Source organism: Leptinotarsa decemlineata, unplaced genomic scaffold (genome assembly GCF_025532065.1).
Source record: "Leptinotarsa decemlineata unplaced genomic scaffold, Ldec_3_MD MMD2_tig00004067_RagTag_RagTag, whole genome shotgun sequence".
In the NCBI taxonomy this organism is placed as follows: Eukaryota; Metazoa; Arthropoda; class Insecta; order Coleoptera; family Chrysomelidae; genus Leptinotarsa; species Leptinotarsa decemlineata.
In genome coordinates this window covers 1747652-1766458 of record NW_027412602.1, presented here as the reverse complement: position 1 = coordinate 1766458, position 18807 = coordinate 1747652, and the positions used below count along the sequence as shown (strand labels likewise).

Here is an 18807-nt window from a genome sequence, read left to right as displayed (position 1 = left end):
ATTTGGGTGAAAGTATTAAAAAAAACGATTTGGTGAAAATATTAACTCTTCCATGCTTTGTTTCACTATTAGGTGTTTTTTTCTTTCTGTCCGCGTCTCTATAGGAGTTTTTCTTGCTTAATCACCCAAGCATGGGATATCTTGAATGTTTCTTGACCAACTCAATGGATATGTTAAAGAAACACGTTATTTAGAGATTGTCAGTAATTAGTTTTATAAAAACTCACAATGAAGTGTTTCTTGAATACGTTATGGATTTTCATTAAGTATCGGCCGATTCCATCAAACAACTCAATAGACATCAGAAGCAACACATTTATTTTTTTCAGAACTTTTATTTTCAGAGATAAATGTAAGATCAACTAGATTTGAATTCAAGTGACTTGAATGAATCTTTATTATTTCATATAAAAATGTTACTCGACTACAAAATTTAAATGATCATCTGGCCGACTGGGATTAGAAACAGTATCAGTTCTCAAATTGAAACCCAATGAATAGAAATATAATAAAGATAAGAGATATAATTAAGATGCTCAGAAGCACTTTCTATGGACCATTGAAGGGCCATATTCATCGTATTCTTGCTTTGTGATCCACATCTGTTGGAAGGTGGAAAGGTCAGCAAGGATAGAGCCTCCAGTCCACACTGTGCACTTTCTGTCTGATGGTGTGATGATTTTGATTTTCATTTCGCATGGAGCCAAATCCATGATTTCCTTATTCATCCTATCTCCAATTCCAGGAAACATGGTATTGCCTCCAGATAAAACTATATTGGTATACAAATCTCTACGAACATCCTCCTCACATTTCATAATCGAATCGAATATTGTTTGGTGGATACCTTTCGCTGAGCTACCCAAGAACAATGGTTGAAACAGAGCCGGGCACCGAAATCTTTCATTATCAACTGTAACAATTTTACCATCAGGAAGTTTGTAACTTTTCTTGGAATAGTTTCTAGTAGCCTTTACCATTTCTTGATCAGAATCTAGAGCGATATAGCAAAGATTTTCTTTCATTTCTTTTACAATATTTTTTGCATCAGTGGAGTTGAAATTGTAGCCACGCTCAATCAGAAGTTTCGTAAAGTAATTGGTAAAATCTCTATCACCTGAATCCATACGAGAGAGGGCATCTGCAATGGCATAACCTTCTTTGATTGGTACTATCTGCGTAATACTATGTCCAGAATCCAACACAATACCAGTTGTACGACCAGAAGCATATAGAGATAAAACAGCTTGAATGGTGTATTGAAAGTTTCGAACATGATCTGCGTCATCTTCTCCCTAGTAGATTTTAGGTTCAGTGGTGCTTCCGTTAATAAAACAGGATGAATTCCTGGAATAATTCGGAGATCGTTGTGGAATATATGGTGCCAAATTTTCTCTATATCGTCAAAATTCATATTGATACCCTGTTCAGTACGATAATTTACGGTGATATCTTTCCTTTTGCATTGAGATTAATTTCCTACATAGGAGATCTTTTTACTCATTCCCACCGTAAGTTCTTCGTATTTCGAATAACCAATAGAGGCAGGTGTTATGACACAGGGTGTATCTTCACCAGCAAACCCAGCTTTTATGGTATCAGATCCATTATCCAATACTAATGTTTTGATTTGATCACACATATTGATCTGTTAAATCTGAAAATAAAAAATACATTGTTGAATTAACAAGGTTGATGTGTTTGTTAAATGTTAGATTGTTCACAAAAACTTTTCATAGTCTGAGAGTCCGTGGATGACATACCTTTCTTATTTTATAATAACTGAAAAAATGATTAACGCATGCCTCCAACACAGGTAGGAACGATAGGCTAACATGAATACATGAAGTTTGGATCATCGTAAACAATATTAGAAATCACGTTACCCATTGGTAACGTGATCAGGTGTTAGACTCACATGAGTGAGTCTAACACCTGATCGAACAACGTTGAAGAGTTGAAAGTGCGACTACAAAATAACAAATCAACTACGACAAATGTGAAAATATGTCCAGTAGTAACCAAGACATTTTCCAACAAATAAGTATTATTTGAGGAGGATTGAAAAAACATTGTTTTTTTGAAGGCGGTATAAATAGATATTCCTTTGAATTATACCGTCAACAGACACACACTGCACCCATCAATAGGACCGACGTGGCTGTTCATGTCGTCATGATCTTCTTCAGTTCACTTCGAGAGCGCATTGAATACAAAGCTGTAGACATGCGGGTGGTGAATTAAAAAATATGATCTGCAAAATAGGTTTTTCTGGAATAACTTGGCAATTCCGCAATGAATACATGAATATAGAACATGGAAGCTAGTTGTTCGCGAACCGTGAAACGTTCGAAACTGTCAGCTTTAAATATAAATGAAAAAACAATTGTTATGAATGTTTATAATTCTTCAAGAATATTATAATATCCGCCCGAAATAAAAAGTAGAGAGAAAAGTTTTGTCACTTATTCGTGAAGACAGTATGACCCTCCTCGTTGACCCATGTTTCATCCAAATAAAAAATAGATTTACCCAGTGTTCTTCTCATATCAGGAAAAAACTGGGATTTTTCAAGAATAAATTTTGTATATTCATTTATTCAATTCGTTGAGAGTAAATGATTTGAATGCAGTACGCCTATGACACTAATATTTATAGATATACTGCTGTAGGTTCTCTCATTTCTGGACAGACTATGTGAGACCCATGATAATTTTGAGTCGAAAAGTACCCCTAAGATTTTTTTGTTGCTACTTGCTACTACTGGGAGCTAAGTAACATAAACGAAAAGTTCCAAGGAAAAGAATACTGATAATACAAGTATATTGAATATAAAATTTATACAATTATATCTCAAATGCGAATAAATTTAGGGCTACCTACTGTTAAAAATGTGTTTCACTAAAATCACTCCATAGCTCGTTTGTAATTCAATAGTTATTCAATACTTTTTCATTATAAGTCAAAATGCATTGATTATACATATGCTCTTAGCAAAGTCCTTCGTTTGGTTGGTTTATATCATAGTATGGGTTACAAAATCCTTTTTTTGGAACTTCTGTCTAAGGGCACCGAAAATTATGATCCAGGGCTCATTCGATTCGGAATGACCTCTAGTAACTTTTTGAAAAATTCCAAGATGGGCTCGAAAAAAATGCATAAGTTATAAACAATTTAGTAAACAAAGGGGTTTGTTTTTTTGCAAATATCTCTAAAAATATTAAAGATATCCGAAATTTAAAAAAAATCAATAAAGAGGAGGAAATTTTCTAAAGCACGCACGCACCCACGCACTGACCGATATGGACCTTTGAACATTGAAAATTATTTTAACCCATTAAATATCATTATTAAGAAAAAAATTCACATACCTTCTAGACACTTGAAAAAACGAAAATCCATGGAAAAAATGTTTCCCGTGATTATTTTATAAGATATACTTCAGTTAATCAACTAATTTTCACAAGGTTTAAATCAACATGAAAACCCTGATAATTTGTAAACTAAGAACCTCAAATTTTGTTCACTTTTTGAAGCTTTTCTTAAAAGCATTCAAAAAAGATTCCCGTTGGAATAATTTCCACTTTGTTATTAATAATCATAGACGTTATAAAGTAAAAAATCAAGTAAAGCAATGAACAAATTTTTTGTTCAATATTTAAATCTATTCGTATTCTTATTATTTGAAGTTACATAAAAATGATTTTTCATAATTTTCAGCACTATTTATTTAAAAATTGTTTTAAACAAATGTATTGTTTATAAGTTATTTGAAATTTCTCAGAAGGATTTTTATCAGTGATGAATATTATGATTTTCAAAAACAAAATCATTTCTTTAAAAAAAAATTATTGTTTAAAAACGCATTTGTTGATTAACACGTTTTTTTCTACTAAATATATATATTGAAGAACGATTTTTTTTAAATCATAATTTCCATTTCTCATTGATATTCTGAAAAAAAACTCTTTCAATTTATATGTTTTTTATTTATTCATTAAACAATTTGTTTTGAACAAATTAATTTTCACGATATATTTTTCCACAACCAAAAAAACAAAAACAACCATATGTCATTTTCTGTGTGAAGAAAGAAAAATATAAAAAAAATTGTAAAAATATAGACACATTTTTTACACAAAAAGTGACACATGGTTGATATTGTTTTTTTTGGTAGTATTTAAAAAAATATATTGAAAAAATTTATTTCTTTAAAACAAATTGTTTACTAAATAAATAAAGAAAATATGAATAATTTTTTTCAGAATATCGAAGAAATTAGAAATAATGATTTCAAGACAAGAAAATAATTCCTTACTATTTATATTTAGTAGCAAAAAAAATGAATAATCAACAAATGCGTTTTTAAGTAGGTAATAACATTTTTTTAACGATTTTGTTTTTGAAATCATAATATTCATCACTGATAAAAATACCTCCATAAAAATTTCAAATATCTTATGAACAATACATTTGTTCATACCAATTTTTTGAACCGATAGAGCTAAAAATCATAAAAATTCATTTTTATGTTACTTCAAATAATAAGATACAAAAAAATTTTAGTTTAAAAATTATCAGGGTTTTTATGTAAATTCAAAACTTGTAAAAATTAGTTGGTATATCTAATAAAATAATCACGGGAAAAACATTTTTCAACTGATTTTCGTTTATTCAAGTGTCTAGAAGGTATGTGAATTATTTTTCTTGATAGTGATATTCAATGAATTAAAATAATTTTTATTGTTCAAAGGTCCGTACCTATCGGTCAGCGCGTGCGGGTCGAGCATTGCCCGATTTTAGCGCTATTTTTGTCTCTGAATTAAAACTATAAATATTGGTGATAGAGTTCCGAGAGGTGGGACTTTTTTTTAGTAAATTTCCCCCTCTTTTAGGATCTTTATTCAAATTTCGGATATCTTCAATATTTTTCGAGATTTTTGCAAAAAACCAAATATTCGTTTATATTACTTCTTCTAGGTCGTTCAAAGTAAATACATTTTAAATAAATATACCGGGTGATCTTCTTATCAGATGAATGAATTAAGAGAAAATGTATAAAATTACAACTGATAATTGATATCGACAGTCGTGTCACTAAGTGTTCTGGCGATGCAGTGAATTTAGTGTAGCCTCTGGAGACACCCTACATTTTGTTTTATCAGAGAGAGGATATTGGCAGATCAAGATCTTCAGATGATGTGGTGCAGGTTTTATCGGGTTTTCCTGCAGCTGAAAAAGCAAATGCGCCACTGGAATCAATCAAGTCGCCACGGAGCGCCAATTAATTTTTGTTGATGTTTTATAATTTCATGATTTGTATTTTAGAATTATCTAATCGTCAACTGATATTTGATTTCTATAGATAATTGAATGCATAATTACTAGAAAAGATTATGAAACGTAGCAGGTAGATAATCTACAAAATATTGTTTGCAATATTGATGATAACATACGCATATACATATACAGTAGGTCCTACAAGGATGGTTGAATAGAACAAAAGTTGCCTTTTCAGGAATGCAACATAATGGTATTCTCAGATTAATAAAATCACTCATGGTTTCTGAGATATTTGCAAAAACTGAAAATGACAAATTTTATTTTTTTGCTCTACTGCCTCCATTTTCATTAATATCAAAAACTATCAGAAAAACTTTTTGGTTCATTTCATGTTTTTCATAATCTGGTTCTGCGACGTATCGTTCATTGAAATCGAGAAATATATATTGAATATATATTTCTCGACGTTTTTCCTGAACACATCATCAATATTCCATCATTTTTTATCAAGAGCTCGAATTTCCGAATGTTACTGGAATCCAAACAGAGTTCTCCCGTCGGTGATGTCGTTCATTGAGTTCCTCAATATTTATATTCACCGAAATCCAAAGAGATATCTGTTAGGGTTGTTTTCAAAAAGAGAGACTCTATAAATATCAAGCCATTCATAATTTCCAAATATCTATTGAAACTTTGTAACTACCCAAATATTTCTGCTCAGAAAATGAATATATCATTAAGAATCAACTAATAAAAATACTGTATCATAAAAATCATAGATGATATTCAGGAGAAAATGATAAGCGATAATGTCTTTTTTTGAAGTAAGCCATACATGAATGTGAATGTCAAGTTATTCAATTTGAGCGATTTTAAGGGAAAAACATGAACTTTTTCCCATGACGAAAAGTGAAAATGCCTTTTGTTAATTCGAGATTGTTGAGAAATGTTTCTAAATCTCTGGCAATGCATCATGTTGAGTTACACACCATGTCTTATGTCAAATTAAAGAATTGCGAAGATAACACAGATAACTGTTTATTTCAACTGTTCTCTACAAAGATTTTTCTTATACTAACTCAATTTTAAAATTACAATATCGACCTGAGATTTGAGCAACTTTCTATGGTAGGAGAAGGATTCGAGGGTGAAGGCACCTCATTGGGTAGACATTTGAGTAGGCCCACCCCATAGATGAGAAGATTCATAAATACCAACCTTTTAAGTTTCTACAGCTAGATGGAAATATTCATGAAAGAAATACTACAGAACCAGACTTAATCCTTTGGGTAATCTTAGAAAAACCCAAGAGAGCAAATACAATAGGGGAGATTTGTGATGGATTACGGAGCAATAAGGTAAACTGGCCATTTATAAGCCTTTGAGGATTTTGAGGGATACAATTTTAGGTATAAAAACTAATCGAAATTTGAATGCTGAGAATTTCTGAAAGTAACAATCTTAAGGCTCGGTATTTTATGACTCAATCCCGTTAAAATGCACAATATGATATAAATAATAAAATGTAGATTGAATGAAAATTGTACTAGCGATGCAATATTTGAGATGGGACTCAACATGCCGCCCCCCTTGAACTACTGAGTTCAAAGAAACGAGAGGATTACAGAGTCGCTATTCTATAGGCAGTGGGCATATCTTCTTGCTGCACTGCTTAAATGCGCCGTTCTTGGTCCCCTCGGCGATGACGCCATCTGTACCCGGATGTACAGCTATGATGCGGCAAACGGCCCAGGCCAATGGTGGCAAATTGTCTTCATGCATAATAACTAGATCGCCAACTTGAAGTTTAGGTCCTTTGGTTTGACGGTGAAGACTTATGATATTGTTGAGATACTCATGATGTCATCGATTCCAGAAGTGCTGTTTCAGCTTCTGAGCGTGCTGCCAAGCCGAGAGGCGGTTTGCAGGAAGGTCCGCGAAATTTTCCTGTAGAAAGTTAGTCAGTGGACCACCAATGAAGAAATGATCAGCGGTCAGGGGAAGGAGATCGTTAGGGTCGGAATACATGGCAAAAAGTGGTCGGAAATTTAATATCGCTTCTATTTCGACAACGTATATCTCCAATTGATCGTAAGTTAATAGAGTGTCACCAATGTAAAATTTGGGTTTCTTTTTCTTGGACTCTGTGAAGTACTAACTTCATATCAATTTTTTTTTGCATTAGTAGGTTATGTCCGAAAGAAAACATGAATTCGGCCTTTTGCACGAAGAAAAGGTCTTAAGTAGATTTATCTTAGAATTTTGAGAGTTCGTAGCTTTTGTTTTTCTTTTCTAGGAGGTTACGAAGTTGGAGTTTTGAAAGAAAACTCGACTTTGTAAATAAAATATTATATTGAATAATAAAAAAATAAAAAACTGAGGAACAACAAAACAACAAAAAAATGTAATAATAAGAATCGGTGGATGATAAACAAACTAAAGGAAAACAAAGTAAATTTCTGGTATGCAAGACACTAAACAATTGAAAAACTAAACCATGTACTGAAGGTACTACTAGTTTTTTACGTCTTAACGTCAACATCTATTTTTGCGTGCCTTCGCCGTCTTAACGTCAACATCTATTTTTGCGTGCCTTCGCCGACTATGCTATCGTATACGGAGAGTGATTGTAATACTCAGCTCGACCAGCCTATGACATTTTAATACCGGCTTGAAACTTCAAAAGAATCAAAACACACGAAAAACATTTGCGCCATTCTGTATACTACTATTTGGCTAACTCCTTCCCAAAATTCATACAAATGTTATTCAGACAAGTACATAAAATCTCACCAACGACTATTTTCCAAATTTTTTCCTCGGCTAATCCAAAGGTTTCGATCTCGGGTTGACGTAGTAATCCGTTATTCAATGTCGTGGTAAAACCTCACTTCACGGAGAGATTTCACTCGCTTTACCGGCCACGGTAGACAAAATTATTATTCCGAAATTTCACTATAAATCCGCCAGATATACGCTCATAGCTCAGATTAACATTTCTTTATTTCCCTAATAAACCCCTATAAATCGCGCTATTTCTCAAATCTTCAAAACATTACTTATTATCGCTCAAATAAGACGCTCGACCGCACGTTCTTTTCGCTCTATCCCCTCGCCCCCCTACGCTTAAAGACCTCCGTCCACGACTTTTCTTTTCTCACTGCCTCTCTCCCGCCACTTTTTCAAGATCCGTTTCCATGTTCCGAAATCTTTGTTACCTCCCTCGACCAATTCCGGAAGGCTCTCTTTCTTTCGGGGTCAACTTCAATTAGTCGCCATTTTTTAAATGGACGCTAAGCTCGGTTTCAAGTCTCAGAATTCCGACTTCCCACGAAATTGTTCACTCAGCAAAACTTCGAAAGCCTTTTGTTTAGATTACTGTCGCCACTCTACAAATATTTATGACCTAGGCTGTTTATCTTATCCAAGATTTTCGTCCAGCGGTCCCGTATTTGAAATAATAATATATGACCCACAAGTGTTCTTACATAAACATTTTTGTCCTTCTCGCTAGTTAGCCGATAAATTTTAAACTGTTATTTCCTTCATGACTGAAATCGTTTTATTTTTTGTTTATTTTTTTCTTAAAGCGATAATTTTTTTTTCGAACGTCGCCGGAGAAATTTGTGGATTTCATGCAAATGATTCTATATTTCAAAATACTGACATTGCTAGGTATTACATCACTCCCTCCTTCGAAAAAGTTCTGGGCATACTCAATGCCATAACTTTTCCAACTAAATAAATTCTAGACAATCACAACATGTAGTGACATGCAAGAATCAAATAGACAAATATAGTTTAGTCAGCGCAACTGACTTCCTTCAAATAAAGCAAGGATAATCAACAAAACAAAAGAAAAATATCAGTTCTGAAAATGTTCTATGCTTATGACTACCCCTGTACAAGACTTTTAAACCGTCGCGTACATATGAGTCGCTTCTTTTCTCGCACTGCACTCGCGATCACACGTATAGGTTCGCGCACTCTACGTGGGGTTGACCACGTACTCGATGACTGTTGGCTGCTGCGGGAGTAACCTATTCCAATAGCCCGGGAAACTCCAGGACTTCTAAAGTCTGTTGACGCTACTCCTGTTCCCGCGGCTGCAACTACGGTCGGGGTTACAAATAGTTTCTAGGTTGCTCGCGTTCAATGAGGACTCCGTGGCGATAGTTTCTCGTCACCTTGTTAATTTGAAGTTCGGTACGGTCAACCCGTTACTTTTGCGTTTCGGGGCACACGGTAATGTTTTTTGCGGAGGCCGAGGGATTAATAATCTTAGATTTTTCTGTCCAATGGGCGAAACTGCTCATCCGGGGGTATATGGTGGAAGGGGGTGTCTGTTCCAATTCGTGGTCATCCTCGGGCGCCTCTGGGTCGGCTTGCTTTGCTGCCTTGGCTGCCTGGCTTCGGTGAAAGACCCACACTGTTAGAGTGTTCCAAAAACTGGCTAGTATCGTCACGCCACATCCTAGCGTCTGGTACAAATGGATACCATTTAACATTACTCCCAGGATATACTTAATCACACGAAATATTGCGTAGAACCCCATCAATCCGCTCATAAATATTCCTATGTCGGTGAACCAACCCCAAATCTGGTGTAGGGTATTGTGTGCTAGTTTCTCCATCTCCTCCATGTTAAAAAGGTTCACGGTGGAAAATCATTGGCCTGCCGTTTCTAGGCCGGCAACTCGTCGTACTATAATGTTTTCAACTGCTTCTCGCTCGTTTCCGAAGGTGATACTTCTTTGGGCAGTCTTGATTTCTTCCTGAGTATATATTCCAAGTGATCCAACTGGTTGGATTGGGCTAAATGTTAATTTGGTTTCGACTTCAGGTAACAACTCTTCGGGTGCATGTTTTTCAATTGGATGCGGGCTTAGGCCTATCCATCGATTATCTATAAAGTATAATGGAGGTAATAGTCCATTGCAATCCACTTCTTCTGCAAAATTCTGGATGATTCTGGTGACTGGGGCCATGAACTTGGTCTCATTATTTACTACGATGGGGAGTTCGTTATAGCATTTATCTGTCCTTAATATTTCGACAGATTTAGGTATGCATCGTATGATGTAAAAAACTTCGCCAAGTACGCGTCCTACATACCCTCCGCTTTCTTTTACTAGTTGGCTTAGTGTACTGGGTGCAAATGGGGCGACAATTAGCCTAGTCTTCAGTATTTCTCGTTGGGCGAAACATCTCCGATGGACGGTGTCCTTATACAACTGGTTCAATTTTCTGTTATAAGCCTGTTCGACATATACAAATTTGCTGTTCACGTAAGCCATCAGGTCTGCGTTATGCGGTAATATCTTAACCTTCGAGTTCAACCTCATGTCTTGGGCGGACCCTTCTAAAACCATTATTCGTGGGTGTTCAGTCTGCCAGAGTTCTAATTGACAAACATTGATTTTCTTTACCAACGTTACGGCAAAGACTTTCGCCTTGTTTTCGACCACTATCAATTGCTCAGTAGTAATATTATTCGTTATTTTTTTGCAGGACCTGCGTGAAGCAAGCTGAACTTCTCTTCACATAGTCGTTCTGAATTTCTCAATTTGTGTCCCAAATGGCTTCGCCGATGCTAGGATCAAAACAGTATCCCTTTAGATATGGGCATACTACATTTCCTGTAAGAACTAGTTCATTGACGTCTAGTTTCACCTTTGCCTCGAAATCCGTCATAGTTATTTTCACGGTGCGTTCCACGTCCGTCCATTTTCATGATAAGTTGTTCCTTGACAGGTTCCATCCGGTTGTACGATTCCTTCCAACGTTAGCGAAGCGATAGTTGTTCCGTTCGTTGTTAGGTCTCCAATTTTCTGGTGATGGATGTTGATGGATCGGTATCGGTGTGCACTGAGGCATTCTTCTGCGCCTAGTCGGTTTACGTAACTTAAGATTCCCCCGACCACAATGGAACTATGGCTGTGCATTCCGCAATGCATAATAACTCGCATGATCTCGATCAGACATGTCCACGCGTGTTGCAATTCAACTTCGTCTTTCATAAAATAAAAAATTAAATTGTAGATTATACGTGCAACAACATCATAACAAAAAAAATGAATCGACTTAAATTTCTATTTTGTGTAGCTCATAGACAATGTCGCTTAGCATCCTTACGTTTTCTAATATTTCCTTACGATTTTAACGTTATAATTTCCTTTTCTATTCCCTTTTGGCGAAGGCACCCTACTTATAAACAACTACGCTCTATTATATTAAGCAAATCCTTTATAATACACAGTTTGATATATTGAAAATAGAGTAACGTTCTCATGACTTTTATATACAAAACAGTTATTCCCAAACTATACATTCGGTTATATACATGAGTATAAACTTACTTTGTGAAGATAAACTCTCATAAATGTAGTGATAGTTTGACCCAAAACTTGTTTGGTCAAAAAAAACACAAAAAATGATATTTCATTTCTGGATCTAAATCCTTCCAAATAAAATTCTATCCAAGTAATGTCGAAATTTGAAATCTAGAGTAAACCCTCTTTACTCTTCAGTGGTACATATATGGCCCGGTGTGTCGGCGCAGCTAGTCGGTAATGGGATACCAAGTAACTTCGAAATCTATGGGGAGTTCTTTTGTTTGTAATATCCCCTATTTTTCATACTCCAGTACCTGTTACGGCTGGTACTATGCCCTTAGATCATATACTCCTTTAGATGCTACCTTCTAGGTAAACGACGCGATGGGGAAAAGTTAACTGAATATTCATCAGTAACAAAGTAATCGAGTGGTATAACTGGAGAAGATGAAAAAAAATTTAAGGGAAAGTTCCATATCCCAAAAAAAATGAATGAGTTACACCCACGATCCGAGGGGAAAACGGTTGAAATATAATTGATGTAAAAGGAAGAAAAATATCCTTCATTATATTGTTTCCTCCGAAAATCGTTTAACGTGCCTCGAGATAACCGATGGTTGATCGTTCACCCCGGTAAAGAAATGGGTAAGGAATGGGGTAGACCCAAAGTTTCCGATCACCTTTTACGAGACACTTCCCTTCCTCGCCTATATAAAGGAAGATGGAATTTTAGGCCGAAAAGGGTTTTTTTTTAAAGGGGATTCTTACCCCCTCCGGACGACAACCTTGACCGGGTGGAGTATTCTACGCCCCCCCCCCGCAGGGCGAGCTGAATTCAAAATTCATATTTCACGGAGTATATTGGTCTGGTAGACGTCTAGGTCTCGTGGACCGACGTAAGACCGGTGCTTCCCCCGCCTCTTCTTCCTCCGTTTCTCCTTCACTACTCTCTTCTACCTGCTCTCCCCATGCTATCGGAATATACCGTGGTAACAACGTCGATGCCCAGGTAGGTTTTTTTTTGGTTCCCTTTCTGTGTTCTCTTCGAATTCATCTTTACTTCCCGTTTCACTATTTTCCTCGGGTTCCAAATTTTCTTCGCGGTGCTTCTGTTTATTTTTTTGGCTTGTTGGTTTCTGCCTTCATCTTCTTCTTCCTTTAGTTTCGGAACGTATTTCTCCATCCTGTTTACTTGTACTACCTATTCTTCTCTTCCTTCACATTTTCTCAACCTACAAGTGACTGGCGTGACCATTTCCAAAATTCTATACGGACCTAACCATTTTTCTGCCAATTTCTTCGAAAGGCCCCGTTTAACTGTCGTTGCTTGTATTAATACTTCGTCTCCAACCTTGAAGGTGTGTTCCTTCGTTTTCCTATTGAATCTTTCATTCCTGGCCTCTTTCGCTTTTTCCGTATTACCGTAGACTCTCTTATAGACTTGTCGCAGCCTTTCCAACAATTCTGATAAAACTATCAATAGGTAGAGTTTGTTCCCTTCCATGCAACAAAAAGAATGGGGTGTATCCTGTGGTGCTGTGTGGTAGTCCTCTATACGCCATCAAGACAAAGGGGACCCAGTCGTCCCAATCTCTCTGGTCTCTCTTCAGGTAATATGAGAGCATATATTTTTGTACCCTATGCATCCGTTCGATCTGCCCATTGGTTGTTGGTGCGTAGCTGGCCGTTTGTATCTTCTCAATTCCCAATAGTTTGCGCACTTCCTTAAATGTTGCTGACATAAAGTTTGATCCGCGGTCAGTGAGAAGTCTCTTCGGGGTTCCGTGTCTTGTGATTACATTCTCCACAAAGACCCTCGCTACGGTATCAGCCTTTTGGTCCGGGATAGGTAAGGCTTCCACGTATTTGGTGAAATAGTCTTGGAGGGTTAATAGATAGTGGTTTCCTCGGTTGGATGTTATCAGTGGTCCTACTATGTCCATGGATGTTAGCTCCCATGGTTCCGAAGTTGGTGTGAAATGTTGCAGGGGGACCTTTTTCCGTGGCGTAGACTTTCTCCGATTGCACGAGTCACAGCTGGTGCAGTAATTGTTAACGTCTGTCCTCATGTTCAGCCAGTAAAATCTTCTTTGGATTTTCAGTAACGTTTTCTGTTGTCCTGGGTGTGCGGCTAGCGGAGAATCATGGAAATCTTCCAATACCTTCCTTACAAAATTTCTCGGTATAATTAGCTTGTCCGCGTCATCTTCAATTCGGAAGATCAATCCGTCCGAGGCAACGTAGTACGGGGAGTTTTCCTCCTCCAGTGCGTGTTGTTTCAATGCCTCCTGACAGTACTCGTCGCTATATTGAGCCTTTTTTAACGCCTCTCGATCCCATTCCGGTTCCAACTGTTTTCCGTCGTTCTTCACCACGTTTATGGCTTCCACTTGTTCAGTTTGCTCGTATATGGTTACTTCGATTTTAGTATTATAAAACAAAAATTCTATCATCTCCCGAACTTTTGTCCAGTCCAGCTTATCCAGTCCGCATTCTATCTTCGGCATGGCTAAATATTTGTCATTATTCTTCTCGCAGCACTCCTTCAGTTGTCTCAAAGCATTCCATAAAGTTCGGTATGAGGGTTTTTCCCAATATTTATTCTTATTTATCATGTAATAGAGATTTTGCTCAGGGAGTCGTAGCTCTGCTACTTCTCCAACTTCTTTTCCTTGTTGAGTCAATACATCGACGGCTCCGTAGATTTCTTTGAACTGTGGTGCGATTCCAGCTCCCATGGCGAAGTATTTTGATACACAGTGAGCCAAAGCCCACTTTTCAGGTGCTGAAAATAAATTTTCTTTTCGAATAGTTAATTTCTTCATAGTTGGCAACTGATGTATTTTCCGATACTCATCGTATTCTTCAAACTCAATATCGATATAATGGTCAGTTATAATAGTAAATTTATTTCCGTATAAATAACATCTGAACGTTTGAATTCCAAATATCACCCCTAAAAGTTCTTTTTCCATTGTGGAATAATTTAGTTCCGCTGTCTTAAAACTTCGACTGGCATATGCTACTGGTCTTTCATATCCCTCTCGTATTCGACTAAGAACCGCTCCGACTCCTGATCCTGATGCATCTGCCGCGACTATAAATGGTTTGGATAAGTCTGGAAATATTAATATCATTTCCGAGGTGAGCGTTTCCTTAATTTTCTCCATGGCCTGTAATACTTTCGTGGTGATTTCAAATTTGGTTTTCTCCTTCGTGAGGTTGGTCAACGGAGCCATTAAATCTGCCGCATCAGGTATGAATCTCCTATACCAGTTTATCAATCCTAGAAATGACCTTACTCCCTTCACGTTTTTTGGTACTGGGAATTTATGAATCGTCTCGATTTTCTCGGGATCGGGTAGTACTCCTGTTTGCGTTAAAATGTGGCCTAAATACTTCACTCCCTTGAGTAGAAAGTTGCACTTTTTTGGCTTCAACTTCACGCCTGCTTCTCGTAATCGTTCGAAAACCTTCCTGAGTTTAGATATGTGATCTTCGGATCCATTTGCATTGAAGATGATTATGTCGTCCAAGTAGACCATGCACAAATCTCCTGTGAGTCCTGCCAAGGTGATATTCATGAATCTCTGAAAAGTCGATGGCGCATTCACCAATCCAAAAGGCATCTTCAAGTACTCGTAATGTCCTCCAAATGTACTAAATCCAGTAAGTGGTATATCCTTTTCCTCCATATCAATCTGGTGATATGCCTCAGCTACATCTATTACTGAGAACATGGCTTCTCCTCCCGCTGTGTATCCATGGACCAAATCAGACATATCAGGTAGGGGATAGTACTCCTTCTTCGTGACACTGTTCAGTCCTCTATAGTCGATACACATTTGGACTTTTTCTTCTCCATTTGGTAGTTTTTTCGTTACCAATACTACTGGTGCTGACCAAGGGCTAAAAGAAGGTCGAATCACGCCTGCGTCTAACAATCGGTCAATTTCCGCTTCTAATACTTCTCGCTGTCGGTAGGGTATTCGGTATGGAGCCTTGCAAATAAGTTGGGCTCCAGGTTCTAAAGTTATTCCATGCTTGACTTCAGTTGTGCTAGTGAGAGCGTCACTCTCTCCCAGGAAAAGATCTTGATATTTCTTCAGCATGTCGAGTAGCTCATTTCTGATAGTTGGGTCTAGGTGTTCTAGCTCGAAACCTTTTTCACTCCAATTGCTCCCTTGTAAATTTATTCCTCCTATAGTTGATTTAATTGGCGTTGTTTCCCATAGCGCCATTTCGCATGCTACGGCTCTGGCTATTTTCAGCTTCTTATTCAAGGTGACTTCCTTCATGGAGGTATTGACTACCCTGATCCATAATCGTTGTCCAATATCGCATTAGCACTGTGAACTCCTCCTATTCCGAAGTCCACTGCTTCACTGATGATGAACTGCCCCTCCACTCGTTTGACCGTGGTGGCTGGTACCATGTTCTCCGACCTTGAAGTCTCCTGGTGGGGTGTGTCCTCGAACCGTCCTAACTCATCTACTTTCTCGAACTGGCTTGACCCCTCTACTGATTTTTCTGGTGTCACTTTTTCTTCGGTTATTTCTTCCTTACTTTCTCTAGGGATGGCTAATTTCTCCCCTACTTTAATGATACTTAGTTTCTTCTCTCTTGGCAAGTCCTTTTGGTTCTTCCTGTTTTGTTTTTCTTCTGGGGTGTTTTTATTCTTCGGCTCTTCGATTTCATCGTCCTCATTACTGAATATAGCATCCCAATATTCCTCTTCCTCCATAGCTTCAATATTTTGTGGTACGTCTTCAATGTTCTTCTCCTCTGGAGACTCCGATTCCTTTTTCAGTTGGGCTTTTTCTTGCTTTGAAGTCCTATCCACTTTCTGTTGACTTCCTCTTTCGCACCGACTATTTATATCCTCTTCGTGAAATCTCTTCACTTCCGCTAACCACTTTTTCCATTCTGTTCTTCCTGTTCTCGACTGTCTCTCGTATTTTTCAGACGATCTGTGTCCTCTTTTATTATTACCCTTGTGTTTTCTCGGGGAGTTTTTCGGTTTATCCCTGTAGCCGTGTTTTGTTGTTGATGTTGTACCCCGATTCTTTCCGTAGTGTATTCTAGTTACGTTATTAACACCTCCGTTGTTGTAGCGATATTCTCGTTCTTGCTCCTCTCTAGTGAGAAACTTCATGAAAACGTTTCCTAAATGTAAACCCATATGTCTCCCATAATCTATACATGCCCAGCTTCCCCGTAGGAAATCTCTTCCTAGAATCATGTGAGCATTTCCTAAAATTTCATCGTCGCACACTATGGCGATCTATTGTTTCCTCCAACTCCTGTCCATAGTCTCAATAGATAACTTCGTGGAACCCCAAGTTCGTAAATAGTGCCCTGTAACACTCGTTAGTTGATAGTTATCCGCTCCTCTTCTGTTTATTTTCCGTTCCTCAACAAATTCACGCTGTATTAGTGTCACAGCGGCTCCGGTGTCCACAAGACATTTACACCATTTCCCATTTACCATTAATTTTACAAAATGTGGAATGTATCCACTCGTTTCCGATGCTACGTCTGGAATTACCATGACAAGTCGCCCGAATTTCCTGGTTTCGTTGCTCGGTCTATGATTTTTTCTAATATTGTTCTGTGTCTCATTCTGCCATTTTTTCCGAGTTCGGTCTCCGTCCTGACAGATAAACGTCGGCCCTATTCGTTCAAATTCCTCCTGTCATTATTCTCCGGTGAGGGTTTCCATTCTCTTTTATTTTCCGATCTATAATTTTGAAAATTTCTTCTGTTTTCTTGGCCCTGTATTTCTTCATAATTCCTTCTTGGTCCTTGATTCCTATTGTCGTATGTAGAATAAGTCTCGCGTTGACTACTTCCTGCTCTTCGGCACTCTCGAGCCGGATATCCTTCTTTGTGGAATATGTTGCACGATTTTTCATAACTGGTTTTCCATTTTTCTATCGAATAACACTCTATGGCGAAGTGTCCTATTTTTCCGCAATTTTAACATTCCTGTCTTGTCCTCTCCGCAGTTGCGCGTCGATAGTTCGTGTTATTCTTCTCTTTCGGATGGGTTACTTCCCTGTCCATTCTTGCTGACGCGTCTTCTTCATTTTCAACCGATGAAATCTTCGTGTTGGCCATTTTGCCTTGAAGCATCAATAACGTGGTTTCTTGTAGCCTCACCAATTCCTCTGCTTTGTCGAGGTCCAGATCTGGTTCCTTCAATAATAGCACTCCTGTGTCTTTCATAAGATCCTTCCTTAGGCCTATCTTGAATTGGTTCAATATTATTTCTTTATTTTTCTTTTTGAGTCCTGCCTCTTCTGCCGCCGTTGCGTCGTGTAAATCTTCCTTCAATAAACTGGCCCCTAAAATTCTTAAATGAGTGCAAAAAGACGAAACATCCTCATCATGTCTTTGAAAACACCTACTCAAATTATATTGTATTCCTCCCGGTAAATTACGTGGTGAAAATTTTGCTAAAAGTCTTTGTTTTAATTCGAAAAATGTTAAAGTATCTAAATCCGGTTCTGACTTTAAAAAATTGTATGCCTCTCCGACTAATTTAAATTTCAATAATTGCAAAGTCTGATCTTCGCTCCACGCGTCTAATTTGGCTCGTATTTCTGATCTCTCAAAATATTTCCCAGGGTTTTTTCCTGTAAAATCATCCAACGTTGTTGCTATCATATATGGGCGGTGTCCAAGTCATAGTCGGGGTGACCATCGTCGGCGCTCCTGAGGCTGATGTCGTTGACGTATTGGTTGTTTTAGTAATTTGGGAAGAAGTTAGCATTTTTGAATTTTTTTTAATGACCCGTGTGAAACAAATACAATAACAAAATAAAATTCCTACCTGTTGATGGCTTCTTTTCCCTGAAATGCAAACTGAAGTGACTCAGGAATCTCAGGATCTCAGTTCCTCAAATATTACTGAAACTTTCTGTTACAGGCAGCAATAGCTAAAACTATGGAATCACTTCAACTCGCCCACTTGAAATAAAATTTGATTCTCAAAACCAGTAAAAATTCCTCCAATTATTTGATAAGCTAGTGAAATGCCTACGTATTTTCCCAAACTATTTGGTCGACTAATCCGAGCTAATATGAATTTACTACCGATTCTTTACACCTAGTAACTTCCTAGAAAATTTCTCTCTTATCTTTCTTTCTTTCTCTACGCGAAAAAGTTCAAAATAAATTCTACTTC

At 37.3% G+C, this 18807-nt stretch overlaps 1 pseudogene; it reads right to left on the bottom strand.

Annotated features, from left to right (window-relative positions):
* Window positions 1-525: 525 nt before the first annotated feature.
* On the bottom strand, window positions 526-5303 carry LOC111516127 (actin, cytoplasmic-like; annotated as a pseudogene).
* Window positions 5304-18807: the final 13504 nt, after the last annotated feature.